This window comes from Hyla sarda, chromosome 1, assembly GCF_029499605.1.
Source record: "Hyla sarda isolate aHylSar1 chromosome 1, aHylSar1.hap1, whole genome shotgun sequence".
Lineage (NCBI taxonomy): Eukaryota > Metazoa > Chordata > Amphibia > Anura > Hylidae > Hyla > Hyla sarda.
Genome location: NC_079189.1, coordinates 139,314,504 through 139,336,030, shown reverse-complemented (window position 1 = coordinate 139,336,030; position 21,527 = coordinate 139,314,504). Strand labels below are relative to the sequence as shown.

General features: G+C 44.2%; 1 long non-coding RNA gene across 1 annotated transcript in view; it reads left to right on the top strand.

The window, feature by feature from the left end:
• LOC130302627 (uncharacterized) overlaps positions 1-19,960 on the top strand; it is a 100,148-nt gene extending 80,188 nt beyond the window's left edge. Inside the window, exon 3 of the long non-coding RNA XR_008852815.1 lies at positions 19,473-19,960. This is a non-coding gene — a long non-coding RNA (uncharacterized LOC130302627). The remainder of the gene's footprint in view (positions 1-19,472) is intronic.
• The last annotated feature ends 1,567 nt before the right edge of the window (positions 19,961-21,527 follow it).

The following is a 21,527-nucleotide window of genomic DNA, read 5'->3' as shown; positions in this document are numbered from 1 at the left end:
CCAAAAAAGCCCTTTTTAGGGCTCAAATATCAGTCCGTGTGTCTTACAACAGCTGGAGGCACCCTGGTTGGGAGGGAACCGCTGGTTAAAAGGGATACTCCAGTGTAAAACTTAATTTCCTTCAAGCAACTAACTACAGTATTAATATGGCTATAAGTTCAGTCCGTGTGTCTTGCAACTGCTGGAGGTACCCTGGTTGGGGACCTCTGCTTAAAAGGGGAACTCCGCTGGCAACCTTTTTTGCTCATTGTCACACTAGTGCAAATCACATTTGGTGTGATAGTTGTTTAAATAAAATAAAAAAATACCTTTTTTTGGCTGTGAAATAAAACCAGTGCTGCCTAAAGGGGGGCTCTAACTATGTGCTGCCTAATATGGGGGAATCTATGTGCTGCATAAAGGGGGGATCTAAATATGTGCTGCCTAAAGGGAGGCTCTAACTATGTGCTGCCTAATATGGGGGAATCTATGTGCTGCCTAAAGGGGGGCTCTAACTATGTACTGCCTAACATGGGGGAATCTATGTGCTGCCTAAAGGGGGGATCTAACTATGTGATGCCTAAAGGGGGGATCTAACTATGTGCTGCCTAAATGGGGCTCTATGTGCTGCCTAAAGGGAGGCTCTACCTATGTGCTGCCTAAAGGGGGGGCTCTAACTATGTGCTGCCTAATATGGGGGAATCTATGTGCTGCTTAAATAGGGGATCTAACTATGTGATGCCTAAAGGGGGGCTCTATGTGATGCCTAAAGGGGGGCTCTATGTGCTGCCGAAAGGGGGCTAAAGCACGTTATTCCAAAGAATTTAGGAATAATAGGGGATTTATGCCCTTTATGGATTAAAACCAGACTCTGCATCAACTATGTAATTTTCCATGGGAGTTTTGCCATGGATCCCCCTCCAGCACACCACAGTCCAGGTATTAGTCCCCTTGAAACAAATTTTAAATCATTATTGTGGCCAGAAAGAGTCCCTGTGGGTTTTAAAATTTGCCTGCCCATTAAAGTCAATGGCGGTTCGCCCGGTTTGCCGGTTCGCGAACATTTGCGGAAGTTTGCGTTCGCCGACCGAAAATTTTACGTTTGCGACATCACTAAAAATCCCATTGTCTGATTTTTTAAGAATTTATTTGCAAATTATGGTGGAAAATAAGTAGTTGGTCAATAAAAAAAAGTTATTCTCAATATTTTGTTATATACCCTTTGTTGGCAATGACAGAGGTCAAACATTTTCTGTAAGTCTAAACAAGGTTTTCATACTCTGTTGCTGGTATTTTGGCCCATTCCTCCATGCAGATCTCCTTTAGAGCACTGATGTTTTGGGGCTGTTGCTGGGCAACATGGGCTTTCAACTCCCCCCCCAAAGGTTTTCTATGGGGTTGAGATCTGGAGACTGGCTAGGCCACTCCAGGACCTTGAAATGCTTCTTTTGAAGCCACTAATTTGTTGCTTGGAAGGTGTGATTGTCATGCTGAAAGACCCAGCCACCTTTCATCTTCAATGCCCTTGCTGATGGAAGAAAGTTTTCACTCAAAATCTCACGATACATGGCCTCATATATTCTTTCCTTTACACGGTGACCAAATACTTATTTTCCACCATAATTTGCAAATACATTTTTAACAATCAGACAATGTGATTTTATGGATTTTTTTTTCACATTATGGCCCGGATTTATCAAAGAATGTCTACAGTAGAGCTATTTCCCTGAGTTTATTTGGGTGGTGGGTTTGACTAGCGTGTATCTTATTTATCAAGAAGGTGCAGCAGGATGATGAATTTTGGGCAGCTCTGCTGTGGTGTGAAAAGCTCTACCACATACACTTTTTCTAGACGCTTGTGAGGGAGGGAAGTAGACACTTTCCCGGGTCCTGAAATTGGCAGGTTAGGTGTTTTTACTTACTTTCACAGAGCTGCCGTGACATTTTTACTTGCGTTTTAGAGGCTACAATCAAATTTGATTGGTGATTGGTGATGTCCTGCATTAGAGATGGGTCCTGGTGGCGGGTAGCCACCAGGACCACCCAGCTATGACCCGCACTCAGCTCCTGAGCGCGTGTCAATTAACCCCTTAAGGACGGAGCCCATTTTCACCTCTAGGACGAAGCCCTTTTTGGCAAATCTGACCACTGTCACTTTAAACATTAATAACTCTGGAATGCTTTTAGTTATCATTCTGATTCTGAGATTGTTTTTTCGTGACATATTCTACTTTAACATAGTGGTAAATGTTTGTGGTTACTTGCATCCTTTCTTGGTGAAAAATCCCAAAATTTGATGAAAAAATGTAAAATTTAGCATTTTTCTAACTTTGAAGCTCTCTGCTTGTAAGGAAAATGGATATTCCAAATAATTTTTTTTTGGATTCACATATACAATATGTCTACTTTATGTTTGCATCATAAAATTAACGAGTTTTTACTTTTGGAAGACACCAGAGGGCTTCAAAGTTCAGTAGCAATTTTCCAATTTTTCACAAAATTTTGAAACTCGCAATTTTTCAGGGACCAGTTCAGGTTTGAAGTGGATTTGAAGGGTCTTCATATTAGAAATACCCCATAAATGACCCCATTATAAAAACTGCACCCCCCAAAGTATTCAAAATGACATTCAGTAAATGTTTTAACCCTTTAGGTGTTTCACAGGAAAAGCAGTAAAGTGAAGGAGAAAATTCAAAATCTTCATTTTTTACACTCGCATGTTCTTGTAGACCCAATTTTTTAATTTTTACAAGGGGTAAAAGGAGAAAATGTATACTTATATTTGTAGCCCAATTTCTCTCGAGTAAGGACACACCTCATATGTCTATGTAAAGTGTTCGGCGGGCGCAGTAGAGGGCTCAGAAGCGAAGGAGCGACAAGGGGATTTTAGAGAGTACGTTTTTCTGAAATAGTTTTTGGGGGGCATGTCGCATTTAGGAAGCCCCTATGGTGCCAGAACAGCAAAAAAAATACACATGGCATACCATTTTGGAAACTAGACCCCTTGAGGAACATAACAAGGAATAAAGTGAGCCTTAATACCCCACAGGTGTTTCACGACTTTTGCATATGTAAAAAAAAAAAAATGTTTTCACTAAAATGTTGGTTTTCCCCCAAATGTCACATTTTTTAAAGGGTTAATAGCAGAAAAGACCCCCCAAAATTTGTAACCCCATCTCTTCTGAGTATGGAGGTACCCCATAAGTGGACCTGAAGTGCACTGCGGGCGAACTACAATGCTCAGAAGAGAAGGCGTCATATTTGGCTTTTTGAGAGCAAATTTTGCTCGGGGGGCATGTCGCATTTAGGAAGCCCCTATGGTGCCAGAGCAGCAAAATAACCCCCACATGGCATACCATTTGGAAACTAGACCCCTCACAGAATATAATGAGGGGTACAGTGAGCATTTACCCCCCCCCCCACTGGTGTCTGACAGATCTTTGGAACAGTGGGCTGTGCAAAATTTTTCATTTTCACGGACCACTGTTCCAAAGATCCGTCAGACACCTGTGGGGTGTAAATTCTCGCTGCACCCCTTATTACATTCTGTGTGGGGTGTAGTTTCCAAAATGGGGTCACATGTGGGTGTTTTTTATTTTTGCGTTTGTCAGAACCGCTGTAACAATCAACCACCCCTGTGCAAATCACCTCAAATGTACATGGCGCACTCTCCCTTCTGGGCCTTGTTGTGCGCCCCCAGAGGACTTTACGCCCACATATGGGGTATCTCCGTACTCGGGAGAAATTGCATTACAAATTTTGGGGGGCGTCTTTCCCTTTTACCTCTTGTGAAAATGAAAAGTATAGGGCAACACCAGCATGTTAGTGTAACAATTATTTTTTTACACTAACATGCTGGTGTAGACCCCAACTGTTCCTTTTCATAAGGGGTAAAAGGAGAAAAAGCCCCCCAAAATTTGTTAGGCAATTTCTCCCGAGTACGGCGATACCCCATATGTGACCCTATTATGTTGCCTTGAAATACGACAGGGCTCCAAAGTGAGAGCGCCATGCGCATTTGAGGCCTGAATTAGGGATTTGCATAGGGGTGGACATAGGGGTATTCTATGCCAATGATTCCAAAACAGGGTGCCTCCAGCTGTTGCTAAACTCCCAGCATACTTGGACAGTCAATTGCTGTCCAGAAATGCTGGGAGTTTTTGTTTTGCAACAGCTGGAGGCTCCATCTTAGAAACACTGCCATACAATACGTTTTTCATTTTTATTGGGGAGGGGGGTGGTGGGGGGGCAGTGTACGTGTGTATATGTAGTGTTTTACTCTTTATTTTATGTTAGTGTAGTGTTTTTAGGTTACATTCACACTGGCGGCGGATTACACTGAGTCTCCCGCTAGGAGTTTCGAGCTGCGGCGAAAAATTTCCCACAGCTCAAATTTGTAGAGGGGAACTCGCTGTAATCTGCCGCCAGTGTGAATGTAGCCTGTACATTCACACGGGAGGGGGGTCAAAACTACAACTCCCAGCATGCACTGACAGACCATGCATGCTGGGAGTTGTAGTTTTGCAACAGCTGGAGGCACACTGGCTGGAAAACCTTGAGTTAGGTTCTATGACCTAACTCAGTATTTTCCAACCAGTGTGCCTCCAGCTGTTGCAAAACTACAACTCCCAGCATGTACTGATTGCGGAAGGGCATGCTGGGAGATGTAGTTATGCAATGGCTGGAGGCACGCAAGTACAACTCCCAGCATGCCAAGACAGCCTTATGCTGTTCCTGAATGCTGGGAGTTGTAGTTTTGCAAGATTTAGAGGGGTTCAAGTTGAAAAATCACTGTCCAGTGGTCTCAAAACTGTGGCCCTCCAGATGTTGCAAAACTACAACTCGCAGCATGCCCAGACAGCAAACTGCTGTCTGGGCATGCTGAGAGTTGTAGTTTTACAACATCTGGAGGGCTACAGTTTGAGACCACTTAGTGATCTACAACCTGAACCCCTCTAAATATTGCAAAACTACAAGTCCCAGCATGCCCACACAGCAAACAGCTGTCTGGGCATGCTGGGAGTTGTAGTTTTGCAACATCTGGAGGGCCACGGTTTAGAGACCACTGTAAACTGTGGTTCTCCTGATGTTGCTAGGCAACAACTCACCTAGCAGGACCCGGAAGCCACCGCCGCCGCCGCCGCACGTGGGGGATCCCCCATGGAGGATCGCACTCCGGGATCCGGGATCCAGGTAGGGACCTTCGGCGCCGACCATCCCTGGACGGTTCCCCCGTTTTGCCCGGACACCGATAGGTGGGCAAAGCGGGGGAACCGAACTTTAACCCCCCCTCCCCGGTCTGCTATCGGTCGGTCGCTCGGCCGACCAATAGCAGGAATTGGAGGGGTGGCACCCCTGCCACCAAACTCCTATCCCTTTAGGGGGATCGAGGGTTTCTCAGACACCCCCGATCCCTCTTATTTTCCGGGTCACCGGGTCACCAGTGACCCATATGACCCGGAATCGCGCAGATCGCAGGTCTGAATTGACCTGCGATTTGCGCGCATCGCGGTTATGGGGGGGTCTCAGGACCCCCCTCGGCGATGTGCCGGAATGCCTGCTGTTAGATAACAGCAGTCATCCCGGTCCGATCACCGTTACCGGTGACGCGGCGCTCTCGGAACCCCGCGACGTACATGTACGTCGCCGCGCGCCAAGTGACACTTCGTGGCGCCGTACATGTACGTCGCTCGTCGTGAAGGGGTTAAGCGGAGTGGAACGCTGCCATCCACTAGAGGTTAAAGGTTGAATTGCGGAAGGTGGAAGTGATTCTCACGCCTACTGGTAGGTGGTGTAACTTTGCACCAAAAAAAAGGACCTTTGCGTACAAAATAGCGACTTTTGACAAAAGTCACAAATGATAAATAGGGGACCCCTGCATGGACAAAAAGAAAAAGTTCTATGGGTAGGCAAAAAGAGTGAAACTGTCTATATCAAAAGACGCATAAAAGTCGCTAAATATGCTGTTTGTGCCTGGACATAGACCAAAAAAATGCTCTAAAAGCAATTATAACTCTCCGCCTTTGTCTCTCATAGTTGAGGTATACCTATGATGAAAACTACAGGCCTCTCTTATCTTTTTTTTATTGGAAAACTTACCCAATTGGTGGCTGACTAAATACTTTTTTTCCCCACGGTAGGCAGTTCTCTCTTCTGGTCAGACATGCTCAGTTGCTCAGTTCTCCTTACATACAGTGAATATACAGTCACATAGATTGCAGCATATACTGCTGCTACACTGGCCTCTCAGAAGTTTTTAGAAGTACGAAATACATTGCAATAAATATGTATGAAGGAGTCTAGCTGAATATTCACTGACCAGGATAAGGAAAATATACCTCATATAATATTATGCACTGCTACATCTGTCTATATTACAGTCTATAACACTAAATTCACTTGGCAGGAGGGGCGGGGGAGGATATTGTTCACTATAATAACACTGTATGCTGTGTAAGTAGAGAAGAAATAACATTATCATTATAAAGATTACATTCTCCTAATGGAAAACTTGCCTCTGTACAAGGGGAGCTGTCTTTGTAGAGCAGTTGTCTTTGTGAAGAGGGGAACTATATTTGTAGAGGTAAGTTCAGAAAGACACAGATAAGTTGGCACTGAATCCACCTAAGCCTTGACAGCACACCTGCACAGTCCTCATCAGTGCAATGGAGCTACATATCCTCAGAGTACGAGCAATACAATTAAATAGGAAATAGAAGAAGTCAGGTGGCACGGTTAGTGAACAGAATCTTCTTTATTCGGTACTGTGCGTAAAACATACAGCGGGGCGCCTGGACAAGCGCCCCACTGTATGTTTTATGCACCGTACCGAATAAAGAAGATTCTGTTCACTGACCGTGAGTGCCACCTGACTTCTTCTATTTCTTATATTTATAGAGGTGGAGCTGACTATGTGCAGGATGGAACTGTGTGTGTATGATTAAGTGTCAATGTATAGGGGAGCTGTTTATGTGTAGGAACAGGGCTGCCATCAGAAATTTTGGGGCCCCTTACACAGCTCAAGTTCTACCCCCCCCATATAGTTGGTGTAGGCCCCTTTGTCAGTAGTTGTCCCCATATAGTTGGTGTAGGCCCCTCTATTAAAGGGAAACTGTCATAACTTTTTACTGCACCCAGGGCTGCAATTATGTCTCTTCGTTCCTAATCACGTCTACGTGGGTGTAATTGACAGCCCAAGCATGGTGGAATTATCTTCTGCTCTCTTCCATGTGTTGCTCAGGACCAAAAGCATAGGGGCATGTGCACAGCACTTTCCTGAATGCCGCAGAAGCATCAGTGGAGATCAGGAGAGAAATGTACAGTAGGTGTGATTAGAAACAAAGAGGTGTGATCATAGCCCTGGGTACAGTCACTACTTGTAAACGCTACACCACTATGGGGACTACTTGATGAGAATTTACATACAGTGCAGGATGATTATAAAGCTTGATTTCTCAAACATTCCAGGACACAGAAACATGGTAGGGACACCTATGTACAGCCGCAGCCCCCAAACAGATATTGCCCCAGGCAGCAGGTCCCAGCTGCCTGCCACTGCCATTATTATATCATCATACCTCACAACTTTTGCTGAAAGCATAGAGACAGATAAGGTGGTGCACCACGACCCCCAGCCATGCCCCTAACCACAACCACACTCAGCCATACCCAAGTGCACCAAGCCTCCTTTTTCAGATACTCCCACTGCTGTTTATAAAACATTGCTCAAGTGCGGGCATCCTGTATGTGTGAACGTAGCCTTAACAGAAATTATGTTGTCAGCTTGTCATCTGAGATTAGGAAAATGCTTCTACACTTCTACACTGACAAACTGACAGCAACAACTATCAATACCACCACAGACCATATAAATGATTTCAGTGCACTTATATCCAGTGATTCCCCTACAGTGGGGATCAAAAGTTTTGGCTCCCCAGGTAAAAATGTGTATTAATGTGCTTAAAAAAGCCAAGGAAAGATCTCCAAAATCTCCAAAAGGCATCAAATTACAGATTAGACATTCTTATGTCAACAAAAGTTAGATTTTATTTCCATCATGTACACTTTCAAAATAACAGAAAACAAAAAAATGGTGTCTGCAAAAGTTTGGGCACCCTGCAGAGTTAATTTCTTGTCCTTTTTCACAGATGGCATCAAGTTAGCATCCAAAATTTGCTGACATTTTATTGAATCCATTTTTCCTTCTACTCATGAGATGTTCCCTGTGCCGCTGGCTGCAATACAACTCCAAAGCATGATTGAACCACCCCCATGCTTAACAGTTGGACATAGGTTCTTTTAATTAAAGTCTGTTCCCCTTCTTCTCCAAACGTACCTTTGGTCATTCCGGCCAAAAAGTTCAATTTTAACCTCATCTGTCCACATAACTTGTCTTGATTTTTGTGGTGAGGACGTAGAAGAGGTTTACTTCTGATGACTCTTCCATAAAGAACATATTTGTACAAGTATCTCTTTATAGTGGAATAGTGTACCACAACTCCAGTGTCTGCCAGATCTTTCTAAAGGGATTGTGCAGTCAAACGTTGGTTTTGAATTGTTTTTCTCACAATCCTGCGAGCTGTTCTGTCTGATATTTTTCTTGGTCTTCCAGATCTTGCTTTAACCTCCACTGTTCCTGATGACTGCCATTTCTTAATTACATTCCAAACAGAGGATATTGACATCTGAAAATGTTTTGCTATCTTCTTACAGCCTTCTCCAGCTTTGTGAGCGTCAACAATTTTCAGTTTCAGATTTCTAGACAACTGCTTAGAAGAACCCATGGTGCTGATTGTTGGGGCAAGGTCAGATGAGTCTGGGCATTTAAAACCTTTAAGATTGACATCACCTGGTGTTCCCAGATGATGATTGAGAACAATCCATGACACTGGCAGGTCTCATCTTTGCAAAGGGGGCAAGCATGCTATAAATTCTGCAGGGTTCCCAAACTTTTGCAGACACCATTTTTTTTTTTCTGTTATTTTGAAAGTGTAAATGAGGGAAATAAAATCTAACTTTTGTTGACAAATTATAAGAATGTCTAATCTGTAATTTGATGCCTTTTGGAGATTTTTCCATCTTTCCTTGGCTCCTTTATGCACATTAATACAAATGTTTACCTTGGGTGCCCAAACTTTTGATCCCCACTGTATATGCCTAAATAATGGAACCACATCATAACCACTATTATTACCATGACAGGCCATATACAGTGGGGATCAAAAGTTTGGGCACCCCATGTAAAAATTTGTATTAGTGTGCATAATGAAGCCAAGAAAAGATGGAAAAATCTCCAAAAGGCATCAAATTACAGATTAGACAATATGCATGAATGAGTATGCATACCCCATGATCACATTGGGGGAGATTTATCAAAAGCTGTGCAGAGGAAGAGTGGTTCAGTGGCCCATATTAACCAATCAGGACCTTTAAAACAAAAAATGGGATCTTATTAATTGCTATGGGCAACTGCACCATTCTTTCTCTGCACGGGTTTTGATAAATCTCCCCCACTGTGACTTTCTGCTGACATATACATGTATTATAGGGGGGAAGTTGTGATGCCAGTAGGCCCAAAAACACAGAAAACTAGGATGAATTATTGCTTTATTGATGCTTTCCTGCAACACACTGTAAACTATTAACAGATCCAGGAGTCACAGATCTGAGGAGAATCCAGGAGTTCCACTGTCTGCTGCTTCTCCCATATTCAGGGCTTGTGTTACAAGCAGGTTGATGTTTCCCCTTCTCCTGTGTTTGCTCACCCGTGACCTCCTCGGGGCACTAACTATGCTGAGATACACAGCGACTCCTGTGCAATCTGTTGCTCCCTCACCCATCATCTAAGGCTGCAGAGCTATGTAAACTAGTAGCCAGAGCTCATCAAGAAGGGACAGTGTGCTGCTGAGAAGCAAAGAGAGGCCCAAGGCAGAACTCCTGGGTCAGAGGGCAGACCATAAAATGCGGCACAGTCCCGCAGGATACACAGGGAGGTATAATTATTAATTTTAGTGCTTCTACCCTGACCCCAGTCATAGATTTTTAAGTATTAACTACCTGGGGCCAGGCACTGGCAGCCTACCGCATATTCCCAGTCTCAGGCTAGGAAAGTTCATCCAGCCCGCGCCGCTCTCCTCTTCTCTGCTATGAGGTGAGTGATGTCAGGGGCATAGTGCAGTGGACTTGCCTGTGCACATGGCACATTTCTTACATTACCTCCTGGCAGCTGTTGCTGTTTTAAAGTGGCAGCGCCCGATGGCCCCAAATGAGGGTAAACCTAAGGAGGTGTATTGTTTGTGACAGTGACTGACTGTACAGAGAATAGTCATGTTTGCATAGTGACAGCCAGTGGTGAGTGTAGAGTCCTGCGCCAGTGGGCCTCCCTGGGGATCTGGGCCCCTTACTAGGGTACTGGTTGTAACCCCCCTGATGGGGGCCCTGTGTAGGAGGGAGGGAACTGTCTCTGTAGAGGAGATAGTTGTCTGTGTAGAAGGGAGCTGTCTCTGAGGAGAGGGGACTGTGTGCAAAGGAGTCTTTGTGGAGAGGAAGCTGTCTGATTAGGCGAGATCTGTCTCTGTTGAGGGGGATTTGTCCATGTATAGGGGGCACTGTCTTTGTGGAGATAAAAGCTGTCTCAGTAGAGTCGGTTTGTGTAAAGAGGGAGCTGTCTGTATAGTGAAAAGGATCTATCTTTGTAGTGTGTGACCTATTTGTGTACAGGGGACATCTGTGTGCAGAAAGGGGCTGTTTGTGGAGGTGTAACTGTCTATATGAAAGGGGAGCTGTCTATGGGCAGTGAAGAGTTATTTGTGTACAAGAGGGCTGTTTAAAGAAGGGGCAGAGGAGAGCAGTTTTTGTGTAGGGAAAGCTGTCTGTGTGAAGTTGTGCTGTAGCTGTGTGCGTGTAGGGCATATGATGAGTAGTGCGTATAAGAGAAATGGGTGACCACAGGAATAATCTATGAAAGGGATAGGGAACCATGGGGGCAGTCTGTGTAAGAGAAGTAGGGGGTCAATATCAGAGAATGAGAGAGATGGTGGTTCATGGGAGCAGTCTTTGTAGGGTACGTTCACACTGCATAATTCCCGTGGAATTCCATCAGTGTAAATGGGTCATCAGTGTAAATGGTTCACCGCTGAAATTGTTCCCAGCAAAGAAAGAACATGTTGCGCGGAAGTCCGCGAGCACTGCATAGCCATTAATGGCGCAGTGCTGCGCGGTCCTACCGCTGAAGTATTTTGGTGGCGCCCGCCAGATGGAATCTCCGCTCACAGGATTTTGCAAGTGGAGATTCCATAGTGCGAACAGAAGGGGGTCAATGTCCCCAGTGTATGAGTAAGATTTTGGATCATGGGAGCAGTCTTTAGGAGACCATAAAAGCAGTCTGTAAGGGAGAAAAATGGCACGAAATAATTACACACACTGTATAAAAGGTATTTTTTACATCATTTTATATTATGGCTAGCTCCCCAAACTTATGCAGATAGTAAGCTCATTTCAAATATAACAGGTGGGGTTTAGCCACACAATAATAAAAAGGAACACGTATATTAAAGTTAAGATATGCTGATTTGGCTATTATCACTTTGTTACCTACCTTTAATATCTTTTTGACATGTGAGTCACATGTGGATTGCCACCTAAGCCACTAGGTGGGATCACTGTGTTATGGCATATATTGTAAAGAGGATATGCTATGACATGTTTGTTGGGGGTCCCTTCTGAGAATGGAGGTCCTTTCTGCATTTCTGTATCAGTGTTAATTATTATTCATTTAGATGGGTACAGGCAGCCAGTAAGTTATTGCCTGTCCTATTGATGTGCGGTCATAGGAAAGCCTCTTCAAACAGGACAGCAATTAAACATGAATCAATAAAGCCAGGAGATGGGAACCAAGATGTAGTCACACCTGGAAAAGCATTTCTGTCAGAATTAATATATGATACACAAAAGAGGGTTGGGTGTTGCATCTTCTGAATGAGAAAATCATTGGCTTAATATAATAATTTGTGTGCTGTTTTGACAGAATATTTTAGCAGGGGTGTACTAAGCATATTTGGGGCAGATCCAATATTGTTTATAAGAATATTAACTCCACTAATTTGTAAACTGTCAACTAGAAAAAAAATAACATCTGCAATGTTTCTGATTAAACATAGTTTTTTTTTATTATCAGATTTGTCAGTTTTTTTTTTTTTTTTTTTACATTAAAATTTGTCTGAAACATCCTCTGATCTAAAGTCGAAATAAAGCATAGGATGAGGAATGCTCCATGTTTGAAAACCAAAATGGTGTCTGCAGAAACGTGTTTACCTGTGAACGTTGAGGCACAATGCTCTGTGCGCTTATTATTAAAAGCCAGACACTTTCTGCTGCGGCTTCCCACTCTGGATCACCAAGTGCGCAGTAGTTAATAGAGGACACACAAAGAGCAGAAGTTTGTTTTGTGCTGCCAGTATTGAAATATTGCAGGTAAGACTTTTAAACAAGAACATTTATTCTGTACCTTAGAAACGTGTTGTGTGCAGAGAATAAATGTTCTTGTTTCAAATACTTACCTGCAGTATTTGAATACTGGAACAAGCTTCTGCTTTTTGTTCATTCTCCTCATCTATATACTTCTCTGTGAATAACTTTAGATGCATGCTCACTAACTAGTCATGTAACATAATGTTTTTATGGTGTCACCATGGGGGACAATTATCATGGTGTTTACCCTTTTTTGAGTGAAGTTGTAGCAAGCTGTACTGCCTTTGTGTGTATCATTAAAGTTTTTTCCAGTGGTCATCGATATATCATTTGCAACTTTTGTTTTCTGTTCCTGCGCATGTCAAACAGGAGACCAAACTCAGGAGACCAACCCTGCAGGAGACCAAACTCAGGAATTGCAGGCAGGGCATGGCAAGGCACAGCTCTCGTAGACTTCAGTGACGTCGTGCCTGCTTGGGAACGCCCACTTTTTCCTGCAGGGAGTGAGGGGTGTTAGGAGTAGTTAGGGAATATAATCTAAGTTGGTTTAGAAAATATGGTTTGATGACAGGTACTCTTTAAGGACTGTCACACGTGAAGTATTGAGAGGATAATAGATTGTATGCCGTTTACAAAGAAGGGCTGGTTTAATCTTGTTATAGTGTATTTATCTAGATTTATACTTGGAATAGTGGAAAATACTGAAGAAATGACTCTGAATAACTCAACACACAGCCATTGAAGGGATACTCCACCCCCCCCCCCATCCAAAGGATAGGGGATATGATGTCTGATCACTGGGGTCCCACCGCTGGGCCCCCCAGCAATCTCTGTGCATTTCCCACGGCAGAAGACGTGATGTCATGCCACACCCCCTCATGGTGTCATGTTGAGGCGTGATGTGACGTCACATTTACCGCCACTGGAACTCAGGGTTCTAAACATACTGTTTAAAATGCCGGGTGCTGCAGGGAGATCGTGGGGGGTGCCAGCGGTGGGACCCCTGCGATCAGACATCTTATCCAAGCAGGAGAAAATAACTCAAGCGCACTCACCACTTATGTTGCTTCTTCAATATTCTTTATTTCATGTCGCTTGGAAAAGGTGCAGGGGGGTGTCGCGGAAGAGGTCAAACAGGGCTACGGACCCGTCTCGCGCTACAAGCGCTTCATAAGGCCATTCACTCAAAGAATAAAGGGCATTATGAAGCACTTGTAGCGCGAGACGGGTCCGTAGTCCTGTTTGACCTCTTCTGCGACACCCCCCTGCACCTTTTCGAAGCGACATGAAATAAAGAATATTGAAGAAGCAAAATAAGTGGTGAGTGCGCTTGAGTTATTTTCTCCTGCTTGGATTTGGCATTGCACTTATAGCTCTCACGCAAGGTTTGCACCACCACTGTTTCTATATATACCTGGATGCTGCTACATTGTGACAGATTATTAGGAAGTCCGCAGGTGTGTGAAGCTGCAGTGCCAGACTGTCTGTTTCTACTTTGCATTTGATATAAGACATCTTATTCCCTATCCTTTGTCTAGGGGAGGAGTACTCCTTTGATGTCTAAACCTTGGCAACAAAAGTGGGTACCCTATTTAGTGGAAATGTCCAAATTGTATCCATTTAGCTAGTTTTCCTCCCCAGTGTCATGTGACATGTTAGTGTAACAAGGTCTCAGGTGGAAATTCAGAGCAGGTTTCCCAGTCTCACACTCTCTGATACTAGTCACTGAAAGTTCAACATGGCACCTCATGGCAAAAACTCTATACGGATCTGCTCTACATCAAGATAGCTTAGGCTATAAGAAGATTGCCAAAACCCTGAAACTTAGTTGCAGCATGTAGGCAAGACAGTATAACTAGAGAAAAAAAGTTTTTTTTGCTCACCCCTCCACATGATAGATCCACGATTAGCCAGCCAGATGTACGTGGTGTTGCAGACAATTGCAGGTAGAGACTCAATAACAGGAAAACTCCAAAAGGACTAAAATCCCAGCATCCCGGACACAGGCTTCTTCCAAGATATTTACTAGCTCTGTTACAAAACCATTAAAAATACATAGTGAACTACAAAAATTATACAGACAACGATGTGTTTCAAAATGACCCTTTTTCTAGGTCTCGTAACTAACTAGTCCCACCGAATAAATAGTCCCACCTGTCAAACCCGTTCCTGTTAACCCTTTCAGATTAAAATATTGAAAATACAGTATACACAACTGCTAGTATGAACACCAAAATGATAAATATATAGACACAATAGCATAGTACAGTTAATAATATGTTTGCCATATACAAATATGAGCAATTTTTACTCTCTTTGGAGTTTTTCTGTTATTAAGACCATACAGTGGTTTCACAGGACAGGTTCATCTCACCATGATTGACCAAACAAGTTGAATGCACATGCTCAGCATCATATCTAGAGGCTGTCTTGGGGAAATAGACATATGAGTTCTGCCAGCATTCTCGGAGAGGTTGAAGGGGTGGGGGGGTCAGCCTGTCAGTGTGCAGACCATACATCACACACTGCAGCCTACAGTTTGCTAAAGACAAGCCGGTTGAGCCATATGGAGCGGAGTGTTATTTCTTCAGTGTTGTCACATGAAAATATATAATAAAATGTTTACAAAAATAAGGAGTGTAAATATTCTCATGATTTCTAGATTGGGAAGTCATGGTCCTTACATGGCAAACAGAGAAAAAAAGCACAATGGCTGAAAAAGCCTGCTATCCTGATATGTTTAAATGGAAAAAACATTACAATTTCATTTGCCGCTATTATATCAATTTGTACTGTTATGAATATTTCATTTTGACTAGATTCCTTATTCTGCTCTTGCCCAGAGTTATTATTGCTCCTTTGTTTTACCTTATGCTCTTAGAAAAGAGGCAGCGGAAGCTAAAGATATAAAAAGCCTAATAATGGGTTTACTGTTCCTTTCAATGCCTCCTTTTCATTTACCAGTAATTAAAATTTAAAGCTATGTTTTGTAAAGACTCTATGTGAACATAGATTAAAATCGGCTAATGCTGTTGTATTGTTAAGTAATATGCAATAAATTATATCTATTTATATATTTACAATCACTAGTCTGCATGCAAATATTCTACACCTGAGGTTTAGAAATGAAAAAAAAACTCTATTAACCCGATAACGACCAAGGACGAGTATAGACGTCCAGGTTGGCGGCCGTTCCCGCACCTGGACGTCTATACTCGTCCATTCTTCTCGTGGGTGCTGCCCAGTGCACCCACGAGATCGCGGCAGGGACTCGGCTGTATCACACAGCCGGGACCCTGCTGCACTGCCAGGACCGAAGTAAACTTCGGTCCCGGCAGTTTTAACCCTTACAGCCGCGGTCGGAAGTGACCGCGGGCTGTAAGTGTTATGACAGTGGGAGGGAGCTCCCTCTGTCACTCCTGCAGCACCCCGCATCGCAATCGCGGGGTGCTGTGTGTGTCCGCGGCTGGCCGGGACCTGCCCGCACTGCCGGGAGTGAAGTTCACTTCACTCCCGGCAGTTTAACCCTTACAGCCGCGGTCAGAAGTGACCGCGGCTGTAAGGAGTTCTGACAGAGGGAGGGGGCTCCCTCTGTCTCCTCTGCAGCACCCCGCAGCGCGATCGCGGGGTGCTGTGTGTGGCCGCACTGCCGGGAGTGAAGTTCACTTCACTCCCGACAGTTTAACCCCTACAGCCGCGGTCAGAAGTGACCGCGCGCTGTAAGGAGTTCTGGCAGAGGGAGGGGGCTCCCTCAGTCTCTCCTGCAGCACCCCGCATCGCGATCGCGGGGTGCTGCTGCATACCTGGGCTGCCGGGGGTCCTACAAAGACCCCCAGGTCTGCCCTGGGTATTGCCTGCCAGTGAAATATGCTGCCTGCTAGTGAAAACTGGCAGGCAGCATATAACTGCAATGCTTTGGAATACTAAGTATTCCAAAGCATTAAAAAGTGTAAAAATAAATAAATAAATAAAATAAAAGTGTAAAATTAATAAAAATGTAATAAAAGTGTTAAAAAAAATATATTAAATATACATTTATTAAATGAATCTAATTAAAAAAAAAAGCATAATGTGTAGGATCGCATTGGCGGACATCCGCAGCATGTAATATGCTGCGGATGTCCGCCACGTGATCCTACACATTATGCAGCAGTCACGGTAATGAGCTCGCTGCTGCGGCTGGGTAGCTTTGTGCGTCCACTCATAGCGGCGGATTTTCCGCCAGCAGTCATGAGCGGACACACTGAGCTACCCAGCCGCAGCAGTGATGGATATATTCGCCATGAGCGGGTGCTTATTCCCACAACATGGCGGATATATCCATCAGGAGCCTTAACTGTCACAGACAGACGCGTTATACTGCCAGCCGACCAGCCAATAACTTGTAGGGGTGCGGTATATAAATGGGGTCACTTACTGGGGTACTGTTCTGCCCTGAAAGCCAAATGGCGCTCCTCTCCTTCTGAGTCCTACCACGCGGCCAAGGAACCATATATGGCCAAAGCGGGGGTATTTCCGAACATGGGACAAGCAGCTAAATAAAATATAGGGTGCATTTCTTTCAATATCAGAAGTGATGTACAAAAAATATGCCCCCCAAATGATGCATTTGTGAAAAATTGCAATTTTCGAATTTTTAACACTGACTTTGTAATAATTCCTGCCAAAAAACTATGGTGTTAAAATACTCACTGTACCCCCTAGCGAATACCTTGAGGGGTCTAGTTTTTAAAATGGGGTCATTTGGGGGGTGTTCCTATGTTCTACTACCTTTTAATTTCTGCAAACCTTGCATAGCACATAAAAAAAATTTACTTTTCACATTTTCAAAATTTTCAAAATTTCAAGTTAAATTGTTAGGGTTCTAACTAATTTAAAATGTTAATTAAAAACTAAAAAATGACGTCAAAATAAAGTAGACATCTGAAAGTATAAGTTTCATGAACTATTTGGTCAGTAAGTATAAATATATGCAACCAATTAGTGTTAAAATAGCAAAAAATCTTAATTTTTTGTAAAAATGTCATGATTTTTTGCATTGTAAAAAAAAACTACAAATGATATCGGCTTACTTTTACTATGTACATGAAGGACAACTTGTGACAAAAAAACAATGTCAGAATTATCGTGATTGGCAAAACGTTACCAGAGTTATTCTCTAATAAAGACAGACATCCCCGATTTGAAAAAACAGGCCTGGTCTTTCAGGGGCGTACAGGTTTATTTGCATTGGTCCTTAAGGGGTTAATTAGTAGATTCCAATAAAGGATTATAGTCAGCTACTGTATGTTTCACAAACTCTGCAGCTGCTCTAAAACTTCAACTTACAGCATTGTCTGACCAGTGGCGGATCCAGGGGGGGGGGGGGGCAACGGGGCAATTGCCCCCCCCCCCCGAGATTGCTGCCCCCCGCCCCCTAGAATGGTGGAGCCGAAGCTGTAAGCTTACGCTCCACCATTCACTAACCTTGGCAGTCACACGCTGTGAGTACAGCGTGTGAGCTGCGGGGTCGCGATCCACTGCAGGCCGGCGTGATGACGTCACATCATCGCGCCGGCGCTCGGAAATCCCGTCCCCGCGGCCAGCATACAGTAAGTACTAAGAGTATGCTCAGGGCCCAGGGGATTTGGGGGACAGAATATGTGCCACTGTTAAGGGCACTATATCATACAGGGGGAGGGGGAGGGGGATTTAAAAACTTAGGGGGGGAAGAGAAAGGGGAATTTTTAATGTGAGGGGCTGCAGGGCAAAGCACTGGGGGCACTATATGTGAAGAGCACATGACAGGGGGGGCCCTGTGCTGTGCCCCTCACATATAATGCCCCCTGTGCTGTGCCCCTCACATATAATGCCCCCTGTGCGGTAAATTATATGTGTGGGGGCACAGCACAGGGGGTATTATATGTGTGGGGCACAGCACGGGGGCATTATATGTGAGGGGCACAGCACAGGGGGTATTATATGTGTGAGGCACAGCACAGGGGGTATTATATGTGTGGGGCACAGCACAGGGGGCATTATATGTGAGGGGCACAGCACAGGGGGCATTATATGTAAGGGGCACAGCACAGGGGGCATTATATGATATAATTCCCCCTGTGCTGTGCCCCACACATATAATGCCCCTTGTGATGTGCCCCACACATATAATGCCCCCATCATGCGACCCTCATATATAATGCCCCCATCCTGTGTCCCTCATATATAATGCGCCATCATGCGCCCCTCACATATAATGCCCCCTGTGCTGTTCCCCTCACATATAATGCTCCTGTCATGTGCCCCAAACATATAATTCCCCCTGTGCTGTGCCCCTCACATATAATGCCCCCTGAGGGGACAGGACAGGGGGCATTATATGTGAGGGGCGCATGATGGGGGCATTATATGTGAGGGGCAAAGAACGGGGGCATTATATGTGAAGGGCACAGCACGGGGCATTATATGTGAAGGGCACAGCACGGGGCATTATATGTGAGGGGTGCATGATGGGGGCATTATATGTGAGGGGTGCATGATAGGGGCATTATATATGAGGGGCAAAGAATGGGGCCATATATGTGAAGGGCACAGCACAGGGGGCATTATATGTGTGGGGCATATAACAGGAGCATTATATGTGAGAGAACAGCACGGGGGCATTATAAGTGAGGGGAACAGCACAGGGGACATTATATGTGAGGGGCACAGCACAGGGGGCATTATATGTGAGGGACGCATGATGGGGGCATTATATGTGAGGAGCAAAGAACGGGGGAATTATATGTGAAGGGCACAGCACAGGGGGCAATATATATTAGGGGCACAGGGCATTATTATGTGGGGGGAACAGGACGGGTCATAATTATTATATGTAGGGGCAGTCAGACAGTGTGGGCTGAGCAGATTGAAGCAAGGGGGGGGGGGGACACACCGAGTCCCTTTGCCAGATGAACACACAGCAGGTGGCTTTGGTGGACTCACAAAGTGGCACCAGTGTGGACTGTGACATTTTCATGGATAACAAGAAGAGTGTTCTTTTCCAGAGGGACTGTCAGACAAGCTGGCTAAGGGACACAAGATACCAACAAACGTCAAGTGACCGCTCACACTTCCTATGATCACCACGCCGGACCCCGGAGTGCCTGGTACCATTTCCAGCTCAATGTAATGAAGAGAGTCCAAAGAAAGAAGTTCCAGCTCAGCTCGTGCATTAAAACCAGGTATCTTTATTGAAACAAGCCAAACAGCAACATATACATCACGAACAGTAGTACCGAGGCGTTTCGGGCCTCCTGGATACAAGATAAGTGTGAACTATGGCACAAAAGGTTGCAGATGGAATGTTTTACACTGGCAGGAAGCTAGTCCACCAATAGCATAGTCAGGGCATGTTGGCACATGTAGGTAGTGGCCCAGGAGTCCAGTGTTTATTTTGTTCCTGATTTTATTTATTTTGTTGTACCTGCAGCCTTGAGTGAAATAAACGTGGTGAGGAACCAGACCTTGCATGAGGCTGCTGTGGTGTGTTGACTCCTGATAAAAGTGTATCCTGTACAAAGTTGTGAGGATCCCTGAGCTAGCCCCCCTGGGATAATCTCACTATATATATATATATATATATATATATATATATATATATATATATATATATATATATATATATGTGTGTGTACACACACATTAAGATATACTCCCTACACAAGCAGGATGACTCATGGCTAAGACTGAAATGCATGGTTAAACTTTTCATATTGAAATGATAAAATTATGCATAATTCATTTAAATCACTAAATATTACAAGTTTTATGTTTTTGGGGTATTGTACAAAGTTGCCACCATTATGTCATAAGTTATTTCTATGCCAGTGGTGAGTGATCAACATTGCGTAACTGTCAGCCATTATGTGGGTAATGTCTCAAAGATATGCAAATCCATATGGTACTGCAGCAAAACAGCTGGCAATGGTACCATGTATTCTCCTATATCATAGGGGCACTGTTATTTCTTTCCCATGTTAAAACATAGTATAGCATTTATATGCCTAGCTGGTGGTCTGTGCCCCCTCCATATTTATTTTGCTAAAATCTGAGATCTGTTTTGCTACCATTTTTTTTTCTTTTAACTTTTTTTCTTTAACTTTAATGCTGGTCACAGATAAAAAATGTTGAATAAAAAAAAATAAACAGTTACTGATGACTCTGATATACTTTTTTTTTTATAGTATATTTACTATTTATTATTATTATTCAGACACCTATGGTCAATGATGCCATCAAAGAGCCGTCAAATAAATTCAGTAAAGGGTGGCACACACATTATATTATACATATACATGATATATATTTGTATATACCGTATTTATCGATGTATAACATGCACTGGCGTATAACACGCACCCTCATTTTCACAGGAAAATTTGAGGAAAAAAAATAAATGTAAACTAAATTACTTGGAAGCTCTGAACTATATGCCTCATCATCCCCCCAACTTTGATTCCCCCTGCTCCTCAGTTTGCCCCCTCTTCCCTGTGCCACAACATTCCTTCCCTTTTATAAGCCCCTGTGCCACATTTACCCCCCCTCTTATCCCCTGTGTGCCTTCTTTCCCCTGTGATTCCCCCTGCTCATCATTACCCCCCTCTGACTCATCATTCCCCCCCTGCTCATCATTTCCCCCTCCCTCTGACTCATCATTACCCCCCTCTTACTCATTATTTAACCTCTGCTCATCATTCCCCCTGCTTTTTCTATTTTTCATATTTCCTTACCTGGCCGCGCTCCGGCAGGCTCAGGTAATGCGGCGGGTCTTGTGAGCTGTGTGGATAGTATGACGAGTGACATATCCTGCCAGCTCCTCTGCACAGTGTCAGGAACGTCACTCCTCATTCTCTGCAGCCGCCGCTGGTCAGAGTGGCCGCAGCGCTGGCTGCTTGTTTAAGTTTACTAGCCCGGCCGCAGCCACTTTAGAATAGTCACCTGCGGTGGCTGCAGGAAATAAGGAGTGATGTCCCTGATGCCGTGCAGAGGAGCCGTCAGGAGACGTCACTCGTCATACTATCCACACAGCTCACAAAAGCCGCCGCATTACCTGAGCCTGC